The 20,405-nt window shown below is 40.8% G+C and overlaps 1 long non-coding RNA gene across 2 annotated transcripts in view; it reads left to right on the forward strand.

The window, feature by feature from the left end:
* The window catches only part of LOC119485667, a 178,290-nt gene that overhangs the window by 91,081 nt on the left and 66,804 nt on the right, over positions 1 to 20,405 (forward strand). For both annotated transcript variants that reach the window (XR_005206328.1, XR_005206329.1), the window contains one exon: positions 10,885 to 10,955. This is a non-coding gene — a long non-coding RNA (uncharacterized LOC119485667). The remainder of the gene's footprint in view (positions 1 to 10,884; positions 10,956 to 20,405) is intronic.

The raw sequence follows: 20,405 nt of genomic DNA on the forward strand, positions 1-20,405 counted from the left end.
GTTTCTGTTCATGTTTATTTATTTATTTAGTTTGTATTTCTCCGTTATTTAATCCGAAAGGTCCCATTGAGATGCAATATCTCTTCTGCCAGGAAGTCCTGGACAAGATGAGCAGCAAGTAAAAAGTTTCATATACGAGTACAAACTGAGGAGAGATAACATCCCAATGAAAAACACACTAAACGACAATAACAGACACAAAACATACAGGAATCAGAAGCTAAAATAATCTAAAATAATAATAATAAAATAATGAAATAATTGATTAACCAACTAATCATTTGGGCTCCAGTTATTTCTAAGCCAACGATCCTTTTGAAGCATGAGTCTGGAGTCTTTCTGTGCAGAATAACTGGTGAGAGTTTAGTGAGTAACTAAGTGAAAACAATGCTGAACACTGGGCGACCACAGAGCAACTGACAGGCAGGTTAGCATACTGGCCAAAATTCATGCAGCCCAGTAGAGACGTGGAGAGGAAATACAGTCTGCAATGTGTGTGTGTGTGTGTGTGTGTGTGTGTGTGTGTGAGAGAGAGCGAGAGAGAGTCAGAGAGAGAGAGAGAGAGAGAGAGAGAGAAAGAGAGACCACACCCTCACCATGCCCGCCTGTCTAAGCAGAATCCCATAGGGACCTGCCATACACACGCTCTCTCTCTCTCTCTCTCTCTCTCTCTCTCTCTCTCTCTCTCTCTCTCTGTCTCTCACACACACACACACACACACACACCAGTCATTAATTCCTGCTTTGCATCTCCACACCATGTAATATTTATGGGTCACCGCAGCTTTGTATTCACAAATGGAAACGCCAAGAGAAAAAAGGGAGAAGACACGATACCTCAATCAATCCCGTGAATAAGGTTCAGATTGTCACATCATGGCTTTTTTTCCCCTCCACTAAGCCGGTGCTTAGGCAGCATTCTCTTCTTTGACCTCTAAACAAGTGTTTTGTATGACGGATTGTCAGACACAACCTTTGAGATGGAGTCATATTTAACTCCCTTAGAGTTAAAAAAAAAAAAAAGCTCAAGGCAAAGGTATTATGAACGTGACTGAAAATTTCATAGCTGCAGAATCTGAAGAACAACAAAACTGCATTAGTCGGTAAAAACGAATGCAGGCTTAATACATTTTCTGCCAGATATGACACTAGAGTATAAACGACATACAGCACTCTCGTACAAACATTTGCTGCTACTCAGAATCTCCGCACTAATCAAGGGAAGTCTTTGGTGCTTCTACATCTGACAGATCATAATTGGGGGGCTTTTTTCCACTTCCTAAGATGTTGCCTGAAACCTGTGATGCAACAGTGGGAGCCGTACCCTCGCTGCCTTTCAAATCGACAGTGTTGTCAAAACAGAGCCCTGAGGAACCCCCAGTAGAGCGTGGCTCACCAGACCCCTGTAGAGATTTGAAGACCACTTTGGAACTCTAATCCACTCAAAATGTGCTGATAATTTTCCTTGCCAGGACACTCTCTGCCTGGTGTCACAAGAGTGGCCTCCCGGGAGCAGATCAGCCAATGATAACAAAGTAGCCAGATGTCTGGCGCTGGCAGAGTCCCAGAAGCCAGACAGCGGCGCGCAGCAGCATCCGCTGTGGGCCACAGATCAAAGATACCTGAGAATTACTTATGGGCACAAAATATGTGTTGCTTACTCTACAGTTCCCATTAATAACAATCTGGGAGAATTTGTATTTCTAATTAACTCTTTTCTTTCGGCATACAAAGTGCTGTAGGTTGTCTAAGGCTGCAGCAGCAATTTTTTCTGTGGCAACTGCGAGTCGACAACAGGAAGTCGGATGCAGCGCTGTCTGAAGGAGCCAGATCAGCTTTAAATGCAGTTCTGAGGCTCCGAACACCCCCTGACTTGCCTCAATAAACAAACAAACAGTGTAAGAGTCAGCGTATTTTGAATTAATCATGCTGCATGGTGCCTCCGTAGACTGGCCCTTGATGCATACCTCGAAAGCTTTAAGTGGTGACGTTGAACTGATTCAACTGAGGTGTAAACGTCATTAGCGGTTTAATTCTTGGCTCTTTTATTTTTTTAATTTTGACCTAAAAGTTACACCAGCATTTTCAGTACAATTACAAATTGTAGCCACTAATCATCTGACTAAAGCTGCACGATTATGGCCAAAATGATAATCACGATTATTTTGGTCAATATTGAGATCACGATTATTTATCACTATTATTCATTCACAGACTGCTTTCACTTTATTGTTGTGCTACATTCCCTCTAATGTACAAATCTTTGCATCAAAACAAGACTTAAAATAAGGTTCTTCTTCACCTGAATTCAGTGCATTTTTGTTTTGACAGCCCAAACAATTAATATACAGCATATTATTTTTCTATTCTGGACTGCAGCCACAACATTGAGGAAAGCTTTTCACAGGCTGACGCGGCAGGGTGCGCACGCTGCGGCGTGACAGCAAAGATCGTATATTGCCAAGCAGTGAAGGTCAATTGTTCGACCCATTGCAACAACAGCACCCAGCAGCAAAGCTACGTTTCCACCATTCTGAACTGAAAGCGACTACCGGAAAACAAAATTATTTTAATTCTATTGTCATATTCTACCGAAATGGCCTGTGTTGAACAATAAAATATTCTAAAAGTGAAGCTAAAACATCTTAATCGCCCCCTGGTGGCTGGCTTTTAGTTTGGGAAGCGCTTGATTTGATATGCAGCTGCATTTTCTATGAGTGGAGCATTGTAAAGGTCGATATTGCTGTCGATCATGTTCATTTAATTGTGGGAAGCCAAAATCGCAATCGTGATTAATAACCGATTAATTGTGCAGCCCTACATCTGACTCTCACTAGATTTATTCTTCCTACAAGATTTGAAGCCTTGGCTTGTTTTTCACCGTGGTTGTTTGTGCTAGTCAGACTGACATTAAGAAGCATTGCAGTTCCATGTTGTTTTCTCCTGCAGGCCCTGCACTTCTGTTACAGTCCTCCATTTATTCCATCTTATATGTGTTATGTTTAATACACAAATATTTAGAGTAGACCCCTGACTTTGAACTGAGAAGAATAGTTAAGCTCTCTCTGCTTTGGGACGGCGTTTGTTGCCTTTTTTTCATCTTTACGGGGGGATGAGGCGTATTTCATCTCGCACACATTTGTGCATATTTTGTCAGGCTCACTATGTTCTAGTGCACTTAAAAGTCATTGTTCAACGGATGGATGATATGCATCCCATGCAATGTGGGTGTGTATGCACTGTATTGCATTAATTATTAAGTATAGAAAGTGTTGCTTCATGTCCGTATTTGATGGAGATCCCCCCCTCTCAAACCCCGCCACCCCTTCCCCCAATTATGTATATTACCTTTGCTGGTGCATGGTTCATGCAAATTCTCATTTGCATCGCTCTCTTGAATGTGCTATCTGCTGGCTGGAATCCCTTAAAGCCCATAGTGAACACTGCCCTTCATCAGATCTTGGTTGTGACCTCTTCTCTTTGCATGTGTTATTCTACTGTGGCTCACACTGTTTGAAGTGCACAGACGATTAAGTAGCAAAAAAGCGCCATATTGAGGTTTTATTGTTTATTGGCTTTTAATGGAGATATGTAATTCTTGATTACCTTGCTTTCCCGAGGCGATCACCTTTTTTATATTTCTACCCCACGAGACGATATTATCACGATATGATCTCATTGCAATTTTAAACATTTTACGATATGCTGAGTATTGCAATAAGATATATTGCGATTTATTATCTTTTTTCAACTGCAAATTATGCAGTTTGTCACCATCTGTTTTATCTAATAAGATACAGTTTTCACTCTGTTCATGTCAGAGTTTTCATTCACATATCTTGAAGTCAGAGGTCAAGGGACCCCTTTGAACACGGCCATGCCAGCTTTTCCTCGCCAAAATTTAGCGTAAATTTGGAGCGTTATTTAGCGTTCTGCCCGAAAAAGCTAACATGCCATGGTTGGTACCAATCGATTCCTCTAGCTTTTAAGACTGAGCTCATTACTACCTCTGAAATACAGAATAGCGGCCGTCCGAAATATAATAAAAGATCGATACTTGACGTCCGTGTATCCATTCAATATTGCCACGCAAAATATCGCAATACTATGCTGTATGGTTTTTTTTCCCTCAACCCGTACTGCTCACTGTATATCCACATTTTAGACAAGAGATGCTAAACAACCTTTACACAAGTCTATCTTTAATGTTCCATTGAACCTGCTGGTTAAAACATGCCAACAGCAAAAATGAACCAAAAATATTCATCGGTTGTTATTAAATAATCAATTTATGTCCATATCTTCATTGCGTCTCACTGGAAAGTTGTTCTACAGAAAGTCATCTTTTGTGAGAGCATTTAAGGCCCTGCACCCACATCCAGTCCCGGTACCTTTCAGGGTTACTTTGGGTCATTTTTTAATGTCGTTTACTTGGAGAATGTAACTTTTAAAACGAGGCTTAAAACTGCCTTAGTGAGATCCTGTCTCCCAGCTCCGGCAGCTCATCACTCCTAAAACAGCCGCTCTCATCCACCCCGGCCCCGACCGTTATTAATGTGCGCTGAATAATTTAACAGGGTAAAATTACCATGCTCTTTTGAAAAGATTTTTGCCTACACAATTAAAGAGCATTATAGTGATTTTTAGTTGAACAAGAATTATGACTGTTTTCCCTCCTCTCTGCTACACTTCCTTGTTATGAGCTGTGGGTGAGCGGGGCTGTAAAGGCCTGCTATTCTCTGCTGCTGTCTGACTGCTGGGAGGGGTTGTGCTCCAGCTCTGACCTATACCATGATGAGCGGCTAATGGATAATGGATGAAGTAGTATATGCTCAACTTCCGCTGAAAGGACCCCCATAATGGTGTTCTGGCCTCACTAAACACGAGCTATATTTGGGCTGTTAAAAGAGCAGACTCTCCGTCAGGTGGTGTTAAAGGCGCATGGCTCACACTCCACATGGCTGCAGGTGTTGAAAGGATTGTATTCAATATTTTGGAGTTTTTCCCCATGATGAGTCAAACAGAATGTATTAAAAATGATAGTAATAGCTTGTTTTATGAAAGTTTGTGGGCTAACGGTACGATATTATCCTGCTGTTGTCTGATATCAGCATCAGCAGGAGCGTTTGCCGGGCCTTCACTCTTATTCCATGCGGACAACTGTCCACATCTCAACCACAGGCCAACAATTGGCAGTAATTGGCACGTTGCCTCGGCTGTCCTGGGAGAGATCTGAGGGTGCACGCGGCCACGGACAGGCTGCCCTTTCCACCAATTAGAGAGTTGTCTCCTCGTGGGGCGGGGGCTGGGGGAGGTCTACCTCGCTGCTACCTTGTCTCTTGATCAAAATGATTTGTGGAGATCCCTTTTTCTCCTCACTCCTCTCTTCCTCCTTGCCTGCCTCTCCTCTCGCCACTGAGGTGTTACTGTGTGCGAACTGCTAGTGAGAGTCTTCAGTCGAGGACCCCAACCAGCGACTGACAGCCTTACAGTAGCAGTCAGTGGGACATTCACATTAGAGGTGCTCTGACAGTCGGGCTGTGCCAGACAGCCTTCCCAATGAAAAATGCTCCACATGGCTCTTTGCTGCTGGTTTCCTAATACATTACTTGCTCTCTTCTCCATATGAACTTTTTTTATTTTCCACCAGTGGCAGAAGCTGAAGTTTCTCCGAATTGCTGAACTTGAGTCTCTTTTTTTTTTTTTTCTTGTTGCTAGTGTATTGGCTTTTTTGTTGTTGTGTCTCCAGGCGTAAGCAGCGTGTTATAGCCGCATGGCTTTATTACGACGGCTTTGACGCGATGATGGCAAGTGTCTCTTGTGGTTAGAGATGTGCAGGCCACACAAGGTACCATGGGACCCCAGTGCAAAGGATCACAGGCCTCAGTGCATGCTGCTAACGCTCTTCAGTTTATGCCACAGGGAAGGCTGCGGAACCAACACCCAGCCCCCTTATTCTCTCCCCTCTCGGTCTCTCTCTTGTCCTCAAAGCCTATGTCTCTTCGTATTTCACTTCAATAAATATGAGGAGGCGAGGAGATGCTTCCTACACTCAGAAATATGTGTCAGGCTACTGGGTTATGTTGTGTTGCAATGTGATGTAGAAGGCAACAAAGCAAGTGCGCTCAGAGAGAGAGAGAAAGAAACAGCCTTACTTATTCTCTTTAATCCATCGTGAGATATTCAGAACTAGGTTAAGTTTTACCTCACATTACCCAACACTTAGCCCTTTCGAGCATTTAACAAGATTTACACATATGGTGCTATATTAACAGCATTTTTTTTCAGTCAACAATTCAACATATCCTCATACAACGGTTCATATGATATTTTACAAAAAAAAGTTATTCCTCCTTTTTTGTTCGTTTCCCTACGAATGTCCAGCAACACATGTAGATTTCCGCAATGTAACGAGCGGAAAATCTTCACGTGTTGCTGGACATTCGTAGGAAAATATATACATACAGTCGTTTCAAAATAAACTTCCGTCTTGACAGGAAACAACTTCCTTAGGTTTGGGCAACAAAACTACTTATTGTAGTTAGGCTTAGGAAAAGATTCACTTAGTTAAGATTAGGCAAGAAAACTACTTAGTTAGGTTTAAGAAAAGATCGACTTGGTTAGGATTAGGCAACAAAACTACTTAGTTAGGTTTAGGAAAAGATCGACTTGGTTAGGATTAAGCAACAAAACTACTTAGGCTTAGTAAAAGATTGACTTAGTTAGGATTAGGCAACAAAACTACTTAGTTAGGTTTAGGAAAGATTGATTTAGTTAGGATTAGGCAAGAAAACTACTTAGTTAGGCTTAGTAAAATATTGACTTGGTTAGGATTAGGCAACAAAACTATTTAGTTAGGTTTGGGAAAAGATCGACTTGGTTAGGATTAGGCAACAAAACTATTTCGTTAGGTTTAAAAAAGATCGACTTGGTTAGGATTAGGCAACAAAACTACTTAGTTAGGCTTAGGAAAAGATCGACTTGGTTAGGATTAGGCAACAAATCACACGGAACAGGAACATCGGTCTCCTGGGTGGAAGTCTGGTATTTTTGAACCCATCCATTCCCCCCAAACTCCTCCCTACGTGGCATTTGCTGCTATTCATATCTCCTGGTTGACAAATATGTGGAATACATAAAAACTGATTTTGTGGGATATATACGAATTACAGTGCATTATTTTTCGTAGGTACAGTATAGTTACGAACAGTATATGAGATCAGCCTGAACAATTAGCACAGGTAAAGCCTAGCCTTCACCACAGGTTGACAGGCTCAGCGTAAAGCAGCTTTATTTCCTGCAAGGACCTTCACGAGGGGGGCCTACCTAATATGCTGTCTGGCCCCGGGGCCTGTGGGAGTGCGGTTGGATTATTATGTTAATGTGTGTGCCTCCTGCCCTCTCCTCAGTCCCAGCTGGCCTCCCTGTCGTTAGGAAGTGCTTTGCTCTGACAGAGGAGTAATATGCTCCGTGATTGAGGGGCCAAAAGATCGAGCACTATGAGAGAGGGGCCACCACTGATAAGCATATGATAAAAGTGCCATTGTACGCCAATGCCTCTGAGACACGGAGGATGACTTAGCAATTCCTATGGATTTCAGTGGGAGAGTGAATATGTATAAGGGCTGTGTGGTCCTTTTTTATGCAGCTGAATTTAATTGCCCATAGCATTATATCTCATACATGCCATGTATTTTATTGTACTTTTATTGCATGGACTCTTTCATTATGAGCCCGTGACACATCCACCTGTAAATATAACGGCTCCCACCGAACACGCCACGGTGTGTGATGCTTTTAATCATCCTGTAGGAATCAATATGAGACTAAGAGGAGATTCAGTTTAATGTATAGTTCATAATGTAAATAAAGCAATTAGGTGAGCTCTAATGTCAGTGAAAACATTCAATCAAACTCGTATTTTAAGGTGTCATAAATGCTACATAAGAGCCTCAGTTGGTGTCTGCGTGTCATTTAGGGGCATTAATGTGTGACAGCCTTAATATTAATTGATGGAGAGCTGGTTAAGTCAGTGTCAGGAAAAATGATGACACTGTTCTGCCAGAAGGCTTAATGTTGCAGATCTATGTCACACTGATTTAATCAACTTGACACAAAAGCTAAAAGAGAAGTGAGAGAAAGAGAAAACTTCTTGTGACTTGTCGAGAAGGAGAAACGCCGGTTGCACTGCTTTGGATCCTGCACATAATTGTGTAAAAACGTCAGCCAAAGCAGAGGAAGATCTCTCCTTTTAAACACTCGCCTTTTTCATCTCGCCTCCTCAGGAGTGCTCGGGTTGCTCCGTATTAGCTTTGTGTGGGCCCATTCACAAAGTGTGTGGAGTGTTTGTGTTGTGTAGGGGGTTTGTTTTGTTTGCTTTTTAATCAAGTTCAATTTCGTCTCCATCAATACGAGCTCTTCCCCACACCCCTCTTCCTCACGTCTGCCCGGATTATAATGTGTCTCTTTTTGCTGAGGAGCCTTCACTGTTGTTATTGTTTGTTCCTCTTCTACGGGGCCCCAGCTGTAACGAGAGGAAGGGTGTATCTATGGGTAATTGGTGGGTAAATACTTTGCTGTGACTAAACGTCAGAGCAAGAGAGTTTGTAACACAAGCAGGTTGTTGTGCTGCTTCTGAGGAGAAGGCAGAGAAAGACAAAGAGTAAATGGAGAAGCCCTTTAAGCTGTGTTTTTATCTGATTTCCTTCCAGAGCATCAAACAAAATATCTTGAATCATTGTTTTTCTGGCTTCTCTTATATCAAGATCTGACTGCGTGAACTTATTTAAAAAAATGAACTATATACTGTATCTCGTAACACTACCATTTGAAGATGTGATGGATTCAGGCTACATCCATTTTATATTGACTGAGCTAAAACAATTAGATCATTAATCAACTAGTCCATTGACATAATATTTATCGTCAAATGTTGTGATAAGCGATTGATCATTTATATAATTTTCAGTAGTATAAACTCCAAACATTTACGATGGAAAGTGCCGCCTGTGGCGAGCTGCCATGCATTACAGCTGCGGCGGCTGCTCTGAGCTCAGCGAGCTACGGCCGTTTCATTCTGCCGTGAAGTGCAGGCAAACTAAAAGTTGGGAATAGTTCAACTTTTGGCGGGAAACTGAGAAGAGAATACCCGCAGCCAATCAGTATACAGAGTCCTGTGACTCCTGTGACATGTTGACCTAAGTTACAAATAATTTCTTCCCGCCTGAAGCACATGAACACGCGCTTCCCGATCACAGAAAAATGTAATTATTTTGGCGAGTTGCACTTCGCCGCTGCTTTTCACAGTTTTAGACCATTGTAAATTGATTAGGGCTGCAACTAATGATTATTTTCATTGTCAAATAATCTGCTGATTATCTTCTCATTCAATTGTTTAGTCAATAAAATGTCAAAGGGTTGTAAATAAATTGGCCACTCCAGTTTCCAGGAGTTCTAGGAAACATCTCCAAGTGTCTTGTTTTGCCTGATCAAAACAGAGAACGATGGTAAATCCTCACTTTTGAGAAGCTGGAACCAGAACATTTTTGTCATTTTTGCTTGAAAAGTAATTGATTATGGATTTTGGACTGTTGGTCGAACAAAATAAACCATTTGAAGGGCATTTTCACTAATTATCTCTTTTTTCTTTTCTTTTTCTTTTACATTTTATAGACATCTGCAGCTTATTTTTTATATTTTTGTTATCATTGTTTTCTTATACAGTCTTGTCTTAAAATATAATATAACATAAAATATTCTGAGTCCCTGATATCCTCAAAAATACTTTCCATTATTTAAGGATTCACTGATCCGACTTTTTCAGTCCCCTAACTTTGTAAAACAAAATGTAACAAATAAATACGTAGATATAAATGAACTGAATTGCAACTTGGTAAAAAATCTTCAAAATTAACAGGAATTACAATTCAAGTGTAAACCTTTTTCAATGCCGCCACAAATTGGTCAAAACTCTGGAATTAAAATTCCAGTATATAATGTATATAGTATATAAACATAGCATTGAATTGATTAGATTTGCCCCATTGTCACCGATACCCAATGCAGCTATTTGAGTACGTATCGGCCTGATATCGGTATCAGTGCATTCCTAGCATTACTTCAGCATCAAATCAAAGATGTCAAATGTGATTTTACTCAACAAAAATAGAAACAAAGTCGGTTGGAGTGCAGTTTGTTCTGGAAACACATATTACATATTTCTGAAGTATTAATGGGATTTGTTGTTTTTATTTTTCACTGTTTTTTCACTTTCATATAATTATTTATTTTCATCATGGGCTAATTGGGATACAATTTCTTGACCAGTATAAATGCAACCGTCAGGGGAATGAAAATTGATAAACCAGTTTAATTTTGGAGCTGCATATATCAGTGGCATGCCTTTACTCCAGATACTTATCAAGCCCTCTGAGGCACAATTAGATTGACTTAACTTTTCACTTATATCCATTTAGATCTCTCAAGTTGTCATGTCTTTTTTTTTTTTTTTTTTTTTTTTACAAGCAGGTGACTTTTCACTCAAGTTTGGCAAAAGGGAACAGGGGCACTTTGATTGTTACCCTCTCCTTTGTTATTTGTTAAAGGCCTCGAGGTTTGGCAGCCATTGTCTTTATAAACTCAAAGCTGTGTTAAATGCAGCCCCAGCCCAGCAACTAATGAGGGGGAGCCTTCAAAACCTCCATGAGATGATGCTGTCAAATGGGTGACATAAAAACGTTGCATGTAATCCCCCTGTGCAGACCCTGGGTGTAAATATGCCAGCTCCACCATTTTCACAGCGTTTACTCCCAGTTCAAACAATCTCTCTCGCTGCTCTCCCCCTCCCCGAAAACACAATGACAGCTCTGCGTTATTCTCCTCTAGAATCCTTGGCTGCCTGCGACCAATGAAACAACCAGGAACAGCTCTGATAATCTCCTTCATCCACATTGTGGGTAAGACACCTCTCTCTTCTTCTTTGTTTCTGTGGACTGAAACTTGTGCCACTCACACACTTTGCACTGAGCGTGCTCAGAATTTTGGGTGTGATGCTTGGAAATGAATTCGGTGATTTTTTGAGCTATGCATTGGTGCCGTTTGTTTGCACGGTTGTATGTTTGTCCACACTCAGTATTAGACACCTGCTGTTGACTTGAAATCAAAAGAAGCTTAATATGAACATAAAGAAGGCCTATATAGCATTCATAGTCGCCGGGAACCATAGAAATGATGTCTCTTTAACGACATTTTGCTGGAAACATAATGTGAATACAGAATATATACAAAATGCCCTGAGAGCTAACATTTGGTAGCTGTTTTATATTGTTAATGCAATTTTCCTGTCATAGAGGCCTGTTTTAAGCTCTAAGATGGAAAAAAATGGTGATAAATGGAAAGCAATTCATCACCTTCATCCTACAGAGAAACGTATTGTATCTGTCCTGATGGGACTGGCCATTTCCAGGATGTGCCAATCTCTAATCACATGGGAAAGTGGTCATTGAGTAAGTTATATTATGAGTATAATGACTTTGTAAAGTTCTTACTGAACACTTAAGCAAAATGATAGAATATACCCTGAAATGACGTACATTTGTTGCTGCATCAGAGCTCCCAGAACTCAATTTTCATTCCAGTTTGTCTAAAATTGCAGCAAAATTATATTTTACAATGGTTTTAATTGTTTTTTTTCTGCTACCTGTAGCGTTCTTGAACAATAAGTCCTCATATGTAAATGACAAAATACCTGACTGACTCATATGTATGAGCATTTTCTGATCCATTACCTCTACGGTTAACATTGGGTTAAAAGGACCCTGTGGACTTTTTTGTAAACACGCTTCCTATCAGTTTCTCATCGAAGCCATAGTATGTGTATCCTTGAGGACTAATAAATGTGTTGAATTCCTTTTTTTCCCCGATAAAACATTTGCAGAGCTGAATCCTTTTGGAAGAATTTGAAACCTGCTTTATTTAAATTCATGTTTTCTCCCTCTGGGTCTTCTTCTTCCTTGCCTTTAATGGCACATTCTGCATTTCTTGGCACTTAACCGCCACCAACGATCACGCATAGTGTATTGTTTACAGTGTGTACTGTGTACGACACCATAGAGTGTGTGCGACAGTGAGTGTGGCTGTCTGCCGTCATGCACAGTAACAAAAAAAGGGTTAGTTTTCAAGAAGTGTGTAGGAAGCCACTGTATGCATGCTCTACTGTACATTCAGTAAACCTCTTCGTCCTCATTTTGTTTTGTGTATGACGTCACACATATAATAACAAAACAGGGACCCATAAAACATTGCTCAATAGCGTTACTAGTGGTCAGAAACTCCACGTAGTACCTTTAACTTTAGGCAACCAAAACTACTTGGTTTGGGGAAGATTAGGGTCCTCCCCTCCCTTCACAATATGATAACTTTAATTCTGAAGCCCCCCATCAATGGACAGCGACAAATATTAAATGTAGTGCCCTCCTTATGAGTAAACAGAATATTAAACTCATCATTATACGACTACACGTCAACAATAAGTCAAGACAAAGTTAGGTTATTGAGCCAAGTAGTCCTATGTGCACAGTGGCAACACAAGAAGATCAATTTTTTCAATTAAAAACACACAAACATCACAGGCAAAGAACTAGTATTATTTCGGGGTGGGGGTTTGGGGGTCCTCCCCCAAGAAAATTAGTTTTTGACCTAAAACTATGCAATTTTACATCATTTTGGACCATTATTATTCCTATAGATAATGGCCAAAAAGCTTCAAAACAAAACTTGCTGTAGTTGAATAATTATTTTATTATATACACATATCACAGCCTAATTATTTTATTATATACACATATCACAGCCTAATTATTTTATTATATACACATATCACAGCCTAATTATTTTATTATATACACATATCACAGCCTTCGTCTGAACATTTCATTCTTCTGGCAACGTGTGTCATGTAAAATCATATTCTGTAAATCAATAGAGCAGATTCAAAACAACTTTTAAATAATGTTTTATTAATTATATTTATTCTACCCTATAGCCTACTTGGTTTGGGTCATGGTTAAAAGAAAGTTGACTGACGCTGTCTCCCGATGACCCAACCATCCACCCCAACCTCCTCCCTGAGAGGTTTTACAGTGGCATAAAAACATCGTGCTACTTCTTCCACCTTTGCCACCTAGAAAGGAAACTAACAACTCTCACGACTGCAAGAGGTCAGTTATTAGAAAATATAGGTCATATTTAATATTTGTTGTTTTTATGGTGTGGACAATGTTATCACTGTAAAGTTTTTTTAATATAGTACATGCCATAATACCGTGTGGTTGCTGAGGCATATACTGCTTGAAAGATGCTTCTATGACAGAAAGGAAATACTACTGGCAGCAACTTGCTTGCAATTGTTGCCAAAAGGGTTTTTGAAGTAAATTAAGCTCTAGAAATCTCAAACAATAATCACTAAGTACTAAAGATATTAAACACTGGAATTCAGTTGCAAAAATCAAATACTCAGCAAGCATAATTACCATACAATTAGAAATTAGCATAGTTTATGTCTCTATTTTATTCATACTCGCCCACACACTATTTAACTGTCCTTGTAGACGTGACCCACACATGTTCCTCATCCATCCCTTGTCTCAGTCTAGTTTGGCTGCTCATCACACACAGCGATCCATACTGTGGCTTCTCATTTGCAGGCTCTGTGTTTTGTGTGGTCCCTCTTTTGCTTCCCATGGATCTCTCTGCAGGGAGCTGAGCTGACAGACTTGTCTGATTGATGTATTGGGGGGCGTCTCGTCAGCTATTGTTTTCCTCGCCAGCGTTCGGTGGCTTCGCTCACCGAGCCTTATCTGTCCCACCTACAGTATGTGGATACGGATGTGTCAGATTCACTGTACTGCAGGAGAAATGGGTCGTCATGGCGTCCTAAGAATTTCCGTAGCCTATGAGCAGTAACTAAAGCACACTAGATCTGCTTGTATCTCACATATACGATACTGTGTTCATGTGTGCAGACAACCAGTTTGTGTGTTCACATGTTGTTTTTATTAACACAGCAACTAAACAACAATGAAGCCACACTTTTCTTTTGTCTGACGTGAAGATTTAAGTTCTGTGAATTTGTTGGGCATTTGTATCTTAGTCGATGCACGGCTTTGCCCCTCGCAACTTTTCTTTGGATGACTTTCCCAACTTCCATATCAAAAGAGTCATGTCTCCATTGCAAGTAGAGTACTCACCTTAAGACCATGAGTTTTCTTCTAGTTTGAGTGTGTACCTGCAAACTTTCCCAGAACTTTCCTGGATGTCAGTGTTTCGCAGCCCCCCATCTACCTCTTGCACCCTTTGATAATCCTGCCCAAAACTCCTTAAATTCACAAGAGAATTCTTAAGAATTCTTGAAAAACTCCTCTCTGGCAGTAGATGTGTTACAGCCAACCCGTTCACCTGCTTGATGAAGTGGGCAAGGCTGGAAGGTTGGAGAGGCTGGATGTCCGATCACGGCACAGGCCATTAAAGATGAAGAACTAGTGTGTGGTCAGAGGTAGAGGGGAAAACCAAGCCAGGCTTGCGGACGGTGGGCGCCCGCACCCTCCCTCATAGCATCACAAACCAGGCCGACACTTCCCCCAGTAATGAGCAGGGGCCCAGACTATGGGGTCAATTATTCATACCGAGTCAGCTGGGAGAGATGGAGCGAGAGAGGAGGGGTGTTGAAGCCTCATCGAATCCTACAATTCTACCACACTCCGCAATGATTTTTTTTGTTGCAGCGCTGCCTCCATCCACACAACTAAATCTAAGTCTTGTCCGGGTGGATGGAGTGTAACTTTAAAAGGCATACAGGAGTGGCCACTCACTCCAGTGGCCATCCTGCAGCAGTAGCCTTGGCTACTCAGCCATTCTCTGGCCTCACAATTACTGTGTTGAAAGGACAGACATTGATCGTCAACACACTACAGCTGTTTCCAAGTACCGTCATTATGCATACAGTAGACCATGTCGGGTCAGTTATCAAAGGGAATTACTCAACATGGAGAGCCTATTGGTCTTGCCTGTTTGTGCCATGCGTAGATTATGTTACTGAATTAGCATTGTAGATGCTTCATGTAGGTGCTGAAAATAATGGGGGAGGTCAAACACAAAAGGAAATGCTTCGTAATATTCCTCAAGCATCGCAGGGGATCGAGATGGCAGTTTTCTTGTTTTTTGTCAGAAACAAATGAGCACTTGATCATTGGCATGGCAGCATTGAGGGATCAAACCCATTGAAATGCTCCCCTTCACATCCATTTAAGACGGGATTGAAGACATTGATGGAGCAACCCATGGGAACGAGAACGACTCCTCCTCTCAAGGCCACTTTGCCACAGCAGAAATTTCCATGTCTCCATGTTTAGTGGCAATATCTCTGACGTCAGGATAATCCATTTAGGTGACAGATTGCTGAGCTTTTCACTCACAAGTTGCATATCGGTCTGCATTTTAATAGTTCACGAGTGCAAGGGGAAGAACAAATCTACTTCTTACTGTATCTACACAGATGATCAGAGTATGTGCAGTGACGATCCATGTAAGATCTGAGTGTCAAACAGTCAAAACTTGTAGGGTGGAAAGTCTGTCGTCTTCAGCTTTGAGTTGCTTTTAATTGGATTCCAATGTGACCAAGAAAAATCATAAAAACATCCGTAGAAATGTCTCACTCCTGCAACATAATCTACTTTTCTGTTGTCTATCAATTTTGTTGGTGTTTTCCAGTCTCCAGTCAGACAGAAAAAATGTCTGTTTACACTACTGCAGCAGCAATTTGAGTGTGTATGACCAGTTTGATATATACTAAACTATTTTTTTTTGTATTTCGTAATGTGCAGTTATGGCAAGTAACAAAGTACATTTACTTTTGAGGTATTTGAGTATTTCCATTTTTTTTACCACTTATTACTAATTACTTAATATTGTACTCTTTGTTGGCTGTACTGTAGTTACAAGTTATATTGAGGATTCAAATTTTACATAAAACTTACAATCAGCTTTTAAATGATTGGGCAACGCTGTAGGTTGCATCATGACAACAATAACTACTAGAACTAGAGCCGCTCCTCATCTCTGCTTGACGCCAGGAGCTCTAAGCCACATTGCAGCATAAAACACCCGTATCGCTGGCTGATCTGTTGGCAGTCAAGTTGCATTGTGGGTAATGTAGGTGCCAGATTTTAACAAAGAAGAAGAATGCGTGGAATAAAAAGGACGATATCTCTGGTCCTGCTGTAAAAAAACAACAACTGTGTATCGTACAGCCCCGTCTTCTAAAATGTATGTTCAATTAAAACTGCATTCTCCATTACGTTTGGAGGGAAACGTATTGTGTTGCGAATTTGTCTTTGACGTTCACAAATACGTTTGTAAGTCTGCGGAAGGTCGCAGCAACTGATGTAGTGCAACGAGTGATGCGCATATCAGGTGACGTAGTACATCGAACAACCGTAAATGAAAGTTACGTGGTATAATAACGAGGATAACAAGTGAGAAAGTCCACTGTACGGGTTGGCGGGAGGGTTGTGTCACAAAACTACTAGACTTTCCCTCAGGAGGCCGCTGTTCGTGTCTTGTGTGAAACTAAAAGTCAACATTAACTTATGTTAAATAACGTAACAAACATAGTAATTTAAAGACAAACCATAATGTTTTTTTACTAAAGTCTTGTTGCGTAAAACTAACTAAGTAGTGTTGTTGCATTTATTGTTTTGTTTTGTCTCAATTGACAACGTTAACCACGTGTTTAAAACTGTTTAAAACTGCAACCGTAATCTGGAAGGAAATACGTCTCCCTCGAAACGTAATTGAGAATGCAGTTTAGTTGTATGGGAACGTAATTCTGTAGGAGACAGGGTAGCATCGTGAGTCTGACAATGTTATAGAAGTGCAATGCTAAATCTGTGTAGTACTCTTAGTAAATGAATACTTCCACCACTGGTAACTTGTCACTATTGGAATCCATTATTTGTGACATTTTATGACCTTTTAATCCTGCAGAGTATTTGATACTAAAATAGTTTTGGGGGTTTTTGAGTATAACTTTAAATGAACCTAAATTACAATGGCACTTTTTATACAGCATCTGTTTCAAATTATATTATTACTGAGTCATAATTGTCCATGAATATTTTATGAGCAAAGGTTGAGTAGATAAGATCCTTGGTGCATTCATTTACGAATGTATAATAATGGACCAAATCAAATCATGTAATAAAAATAAACATTACAGTACCTCTCTATTAAAATGGGGTTCCCTGGCAACTTAATAGTATTGTATATCTCTGCATTCACACTGGAGGGCATGCTGTGTATGTTCTGCTGCCAGTGACTGTGACTATGGAGAGACATCTATCAAAATCACATAATGGCCACCATCAAGATGAACCATGAAGTAAAAACACATGGAGAGAAGATTCCCCTCTTTATTAGCTGTCATCATTTCCATGAATATATGTGCAAATAAATGGCTAGTATCACACAGGGAGCAAATGTGTCCCCGATGTAGCCTAAATGGGAGGGTGGAGGGAGGCGAGGCGGTGTGTATATGTGTGTGTTTGAGAGAGAGAGAGAGAGAAACAGAATGGTGGGGGGTTCACGGATGAAAAATCATCACCAGTCCAAATGCAGATATTGTGGCGGCCTCACACTCTCGCCAGTGTCACCATCCATTCGTCACTGTCCGCAAGCCTGCCTCTCATTAAGTGGCCCCGCTCCGGCGACAACTTAATTTCCTTAAGAGGACCAGACACCTGATTCAATTGTGCGCCCATTACAGATTTGTTTTCCCCGTCTAGGCCTTGCTGGGACCACATGGCTGTGGAGAGAAATACACTCCCACTATATTAAATGTTGGGGACATAATTCCCAGACATATGATTCATGTCTGCCTCCCAGTATCCATCCCTCACAACGCCCTTAGCTCGAATGGTGGTGTAGCTCCAGTCAGCTGGGCTGGTTCAGCTGCTGTGGATATTATATCATCAGTGTTGTGTTTTGTGTTATATGTTCAGATAGTAACATGTGAAGACGAGGACTTCTAGTTTTTTATACTGATTAACATCTCAAATCTATCCATGTGGATTTTTGGTGTTTTTTAAACTAGATAATTCTTCCTCACCTGATTATGAAGCTCATTGGTTCGTTCACACGTCATCAAAAGACCCGGAGCTCTTCAATAATTCAGAAACACTTTTGAACCATTTCAACATGACTGCTCCTCAGTCCTCTGTCTTTGAACATCACACAGCGTAAGATGTTTTTATCTGTACGTCAGCGCAGGTGAGACTACTTCCATTGTCCATTTGACTGCTGGTCTCCATAGCTTACCTCTCACCTACACCTGTCAGTCAAACGGTAGCCGTTGGAGACCGGTGAGAAACAGCTTTTCCTCTTGTACAGGCTTTAACTGATTGTTGCTGTAATTTTTCTGTCATGGCTTTTATCCGCAAGGTGTGAGTATGTTTGATACCAGATGCTCACCCAAAACCACACAAAAGCCTCATGTTTTCATTTATTTATGGTTCTCTCTGTGTTTTTTTTTACAAGCATCCTGTCAATTACCCAAAAAATTCTCCTTTGAGGAATCATTTTTGATCTCCCAATCGTCCAAATAGGATTGTGTGGGTGTCTGTGTGCATTTTTTTGTATTATATGTTGTGATTTCTGAATAGAACTAGAGATTAAGACCAACCAACCACCCTCACACACACACACACACACACACACACACACACACAGAGGTTTTGCCTTAAACCTATCCAGAAGACACCTCCAAGATATAAAACTGCTGAGTATGGGTCTGTTCTCGGCAGCCAATAAAACACAGAGAAAAACCTCTAAGTTATAGAAGCTATTCACTCCCCCTTACTGCTCCCTTCCTGTGATGCTTTCCCTCTGATCCTGCTGTATGGGTTTGTGTGTGTGTCTATGCTTTGCTCTTATGCTTTGCAGTATTGGCAAAATGACCCTATTGTAAATTGCAAATGCTGCAAGTTTTATTTAGCTATTTAGTTTATTTGACTTTATGAAAAGGAGGACATTAAATCATGCATAACTACAAAGATGTCAAGTATAACACAAAGTCCAAGAGTATTATGCTGCAGCTTCACATTGATGGAACCAACTTACTGATGATCTCAAATGCTCTATCTAGCGAGACTAGCTAGTCGTCTGCAGTGGACCTTTACAGGGATGCTGGATACTGGCTAAGCTCTCCTTCACTTCCCTGGAGTCGGCGAGCCAGAGTGAAAAGTGCCACTCTGCCAAATTGTGTACATTTTTGCCATACTAACTTATTACTGGCGGCAAAAAAATAAATCCATGCTCTACTTTATAACAATGGTGGTTAAGTCAAGCGACTAATACGCCCAGAGGTAATGCATCTGCTGGATATGTTTCAGACCACGAGTAACGTTGGGCGGATTGTGTGTTTTTTCCCGTGAACCAGAGTGTATTTCACTGTGTTTCTGACCGCGAGCAAACAATCAATTTGGCTTTGATTTATCGGCTGTATTTATCGGCTATAATTTAATTATCGGAATAATAAATAATATTATTAATTTCCCATTATGGGCTGATAATTTATCGGATCGATATACAGTATATATTTTGCATCCCTAATACCTGGCAACCTCATGGTGACAAGTCTCCACGATGTCAGGGCTCTCAGCCAAGAAATAATCCCACACATAAGCCTACGTAAAACCACAAAATGACATTTTTACTTGACGGTTATTTTCTCTCTCATTTTTTCACTGTTACGACTAAGAGAGCTGGTCCTCTTCTACAAAAGCATAAGTGTACCAGAAGGTGTATCAGGGCAAACTGTTGTCATGAAAAGCGGGGCGTGGACAGATATGGTACCTTGAATGTCATGTATGTAGATGATGAATGAATACTGGACAAATCTGCAGTCAATCACAGGGTCAATTGCAGGGTAACCAAAGACACACACACACACATTAATGCTCAAATTTTCACCTTTAAGCAATTTACAGTAGCTACAGTTCTCGGTTCACCTGACCTGCATGTTTTTAGACAACAATCTAGACACTGATCATCCAAGTTTCTCTTTGTGGCTTTGATTTCCCATTTCCTCTTTCTGCTTCGCATTTACACCAGCTGATTCTGTGCATTTCTATTTCTGCTGCATTTCTTTATTTTCCAGTTTCCTCTCCCTCTTTATTTCCTACATTTTTCCCCCCATCTGGTCCAGTAGAGCTCAGCAGCGTGTGTGGAGGAGTGTCTCCTGTTCCCCCTGTCCTCTCCCTCTCCAGGAGCATCAAAAGGAGGAGGACCCACGCAGGGTGTTTGAAGAGCCCACCGACACTCCCCTATGGGTGGTGAACTGGCAGATGCTCAAA

This window comes from Sebastes umbrosus, chromosome 3 (assembly GCF_015220745.1).
Source record: "Sebastes umbrosus isolate fSebUmb1 chromosome 3, fSebUmb1.pri, whole genome shotgun sequence".
NCBI lineage: Eukaryota > Metazoa > Chordata > Actinopteri > Perciformes > Sebastidae > Sebastes > Sebastes umbrosus.